General features: G+C 33.6%; 1 pseudogene; it reads left to right on the top strand.

Annotated features, from left to right (window-relative positions):
• The first annotated feature begins 2,413 nt into the window (after positions 1–2,413).
• LOC101436457 (ATP synthase subunit d, mitochondrial pseudogene) lies at positions 2,414–2,985 on the top strand (annotated as a pseudogene).
• The last annotated feature ends 1,089 nt before the right edge of the window (positions 2,986–4,074 follow it).

Below are 4,074 nucleotides of genomic sequence, written 5' to 3' on the forward strand. Positions count from 1 at the left end.
TTCTGACATCACATCTCTTTCTCTGACTCACTCCCTGCCTCCTTGTGATAATGTTGGGCCCACCCAGATATTCCAAGATAATATCCCCGTAAACACATTTGCAAGGGTTCATTTTTCATGTAAGAGAATATATTTGTAGATTCCGGGGATTAGGATGTGAACGTCCTTTGGACACCATTGCTGTGCCCACTGAAATTGCAAACATAATGACTGAAACAACCAGACTTTATTTATCTCATGATCTTATGGGATGACTTGACTCACTTTTATGTTTTTTTTCTGTCCTCCTTGTGTGTAGTGATCACTCATTCAGTTAAATTCAGTTGAACACTCAAAAGAAACTGATTACCATCTTCTCCACATGGACTCATGTCATCCTGTAGTCCAACACAATTTCTTTAGAATTTGGTGACTGCTTTCAAGAAGGAGTTTTCCAGAAATACAAGCCCCAATTTGCAAGCCCTTATCAAGCCTCTGTTAGCATTACTTACTGTGGTAACAGCTTGCCGATCTTACGGCCATCCTGAGTTACTGTGGAGAAGATTTCACTAGGAAGGGTAATTCATTGGCAGCGACCAATAAAATATATCCTACCTAAGCTGTGGAATGGCTCAAAATACTAAAATTACTGAAGTTATATACAGAGGTTCTAAACTTAGGAAATCATAAAATAGAGCAAATAATAGTTCTTGACTAGATACTACATCATAATGGACATTTCTCTTATTTTTAAAACTAAAATTCTGAAAAGCACTAAGATGAAATTATTTTTCTTGATTTATATACTTGGAAAGTGGCAGAAATAGTATTTAAATTCAGGTCACTCAAATCCTAGTCAGATATTCTCCCCATTTAAAGTCACTTATCAAAAATGATATAGATTATTAATATATATAAAATTAATCCCATCATTTGGCTGGTTTAATGAGTCATTTGTATTTTTAGATTTGGCAATAAAGCAACATTAGAGTCAACAATATATCTTTAAAATATACTTACTATATTTTAAGTGGAAGAAATATATGTTTAGTCTAAAAAGATAAGGAACAATATTTTGGGGTATATATTAAACACTGCTATCTTTAATTCAGGGAAAACATCATCCATTTCAAATAAAATTGTTTTAACTAATCAACTACTTTGGTTTCACTCCATAATAGTATAGAATTTCTGCACTTAATTCTTTATCCAAGGATCTATATAAACACTCATGTTTCTTGGAGGTTCCAAATAATTTTACTGGTTATCTAGACTCCAAACTATCCCATACCTTATAAAATCAAGATATATATGTGATTTGATTTTCAATTATACATCAACAAGTGAATGAATAAACAAATTGCATTCAAAGAACACACATTGTATGACTTGAATACTTTTAAATATACTGAAAATTGTTTCGTAGTCCTGAAATTCATGTATCTTGGCATCCATATAGCAAATATCCCATGTAAAAAATTGTGCTTTATGCTGCTGTTGGGTGGAGTGTTCTATTAATGTCAATTATATCAATTTGGTTGACAATGTTACTCAAGTTTACTGTTCCCTTACCATTGTCTTCTGATTCTACAATTACATAGAGAGTGATGTTAAAATCTCAAACTATAATTGTGAATTTGTCTATTTCTCCTTGTATTTCTATCAGTTGTTGCTTTTATTTTGAAGATTATTATTAGATATAGAACTATTTAGGGTTCTTTTGTCCACTTGATGAATTGAAACTTTAATTATTCTGCAAAGATCCTAGTTATCCCTGATAATATTCTCTGCTCTGAAATCTGCTTTGTGTGATATTAATATAGCCACAAAACTAGTTAGCAATAAATTATTGGCCTACTGGTGATTCACACTGTTATTTCGTTGAGTGAAAAAAGTCAGGCATCAAAGACAACATATTTTGTGATTCTTTTTATATAAAACTCTAGAAAATTCAAAGGAATCAGTAATGAAATAAGATCTCTGGATTTCTGGAAAGATATTGAGGTAGAACAGGAGGGAGAAATTAAAAAGTAGTATGGGAAAAGTTTTGGGAGTGGTATATGCATTCATTATTTCAATTGCTGTGATGCTTTCACAGGTGTATACATTTGACAAAATATTCCTATTGTATACTTAAACATGTACAAATTATTGTTTATACCTCAACCAAGTTATTCAACTACCACCCATACTCCTATCAGTTTCACTAAAATATAATAAAAGTGTGCTGTGTAACAATTGATAATGTCATTGTACCATCTTCAAAAAGGACAATGCATTTTGCTCTGATGATATTAAAATAGGCTTTATCCAGTGACTTTCTATTTCTGTGGGAAAATTAAACAAATAAGAAAAACTGATGAAATGCACTCCAAAACAATTGTGTAATTGGGTCTTTAAATTCTTCCCCTTTAATATTCTATCTATAAGGACGGTGGGGCGCCGGGGTCGGCGAAGGGTCACAAGATGGCTGGGCGAAAACTTGCGCTAAAAGCCATCGATTGGGTAGCTTTTGGGGAGGTCACACCCCGGAACCAAAAGACCATTGCAAATGCTCTAAAGTCTTGGAATGAGACCCTCACTACCAGGTTGGCTACTCTACCTGAGAAGCCCCCAGCAATAGACTGGGCTTACTACAAGGCTAATGTGGCCAAGGCCGGCTTGGTGAATGACTTTGAGAAGTTTAATGCCCTGAAGGTTCCTGTGCCAGTGGATAAATATACTGCCCTGGTGGATGCTGAAGAGAAAGAAGATGTGAAAAGTCGTACTGAGTTTTTGAATCTCTCGAAAGCCAGGATTGAGGAATATGAGAAACTGCTGGAGAAGATGAGGAACATAATTCCATTTGATCAGATGAGCATTGAGGACTTGAATGACGCCGTCCCTGAAACCAAATTAGACAAGACAAAGTATCCCTATTGGCCTCATCAGCCAATTGAAAATTTATAAAATTGAGTCTGGGAGGATTCTCTGGCCCTCCCATTACAAACTCTGGGCATTAAAAATAAGAATGATAATACAAAAAAAAATATTCTATCTATAAAGAGTTATTTTATTGATACCATATATTAAGTAAATTAATAGAAATGTTTATTCTAATATATTTTGTAAAAGACATTCTTTAGCCATTAACACTCAAGGCAGTATTAATGCAAATTTAGAAATTGTTGAAAATAAATTATGCAAACTTTTCATTAAAAAAATATGGATGGAATACCACGAAATAACATGTACAAATTCAGATGACACCAGAAATTATGTATATCATTGAAGATTGTGTGGATTTCCAAAAATATGAAAGAAAAGAAACCTTGATTTCAATTAAAAAGTTTCCCTTCATGGGCCAGAGATTAAGTTACAGAGGAACCAAAGCATCAGTATAATAATTACCATGCCACAACTGATAAACAGCCTTTCCTTCCTGTGAGTGACATAAATTTGAGATCAGAGAATTACCTTCTAAGTGAAGTGGAAAAATTTTTTTTTTCCTTTTAGAGACATTTTAATGTAGCATTGTTAGAAAATAAAGCTTTCACAAAAGTAAGTAGAAGTTATAGCTAAAATTATATTTAATAGTGATTATTGTGAAAAGTTTACACCTAGCTTAAAACTCAAAGGTGAAGAAAAACGAAAGTAAAAAGAAATATGTTTGTCACTTCATGGAGAAAGAAAAAGAAAGAAAGAAAGAGAGAGAGAGAGAGAGAGAGAGAGAGAGAGAGAGAAAGAGAGAAAGAAAGAAAGAGAGAGGAAGAGGGAGGAGGGAGGAGGGAGGAAGGGAGAAAGGAAGGAAGGAAAGAGGGAGGGAGGGAAGGAGGGAGAGAGGGAAGAAAGAAAAGAAAGAAGCAGACAAGCAGGCAGGAAGGAAAGGAGGGAAGAAATCAACATAAGGAAAACATTATCAAAGCAGCATTTAACAGATTCTTATCAAAGACATAAGGCATAAATTATCATTTGTTGTTTAACATAAGTAGAAATGACAGAACAAAACAGAAACTGGAGGAACCCAAGAAATCACTGTTCAAAATATAACATCTGATTCATTATAAATTTTTTAAGTAATTTCATTTTTAAGGTTTATATTGATACTTCAGAGTA

The sequence above is a fragment of the Dasypus novemcinctus genome, chromosome 4 (genome assembly GCF_030445035.2).
Source record: "Dasypus novemcinctus isolate mDasNov1 chromosome 4, mDasNov1.1.hap2, whole genome shotgun sequence".
NCBI classification, from domain to species: Eukaryota; Metazoa; Chordata; class Mammalia; order Cingulata; family Dasypodidae; genus Dasypus; species Dasypus novemcinctus.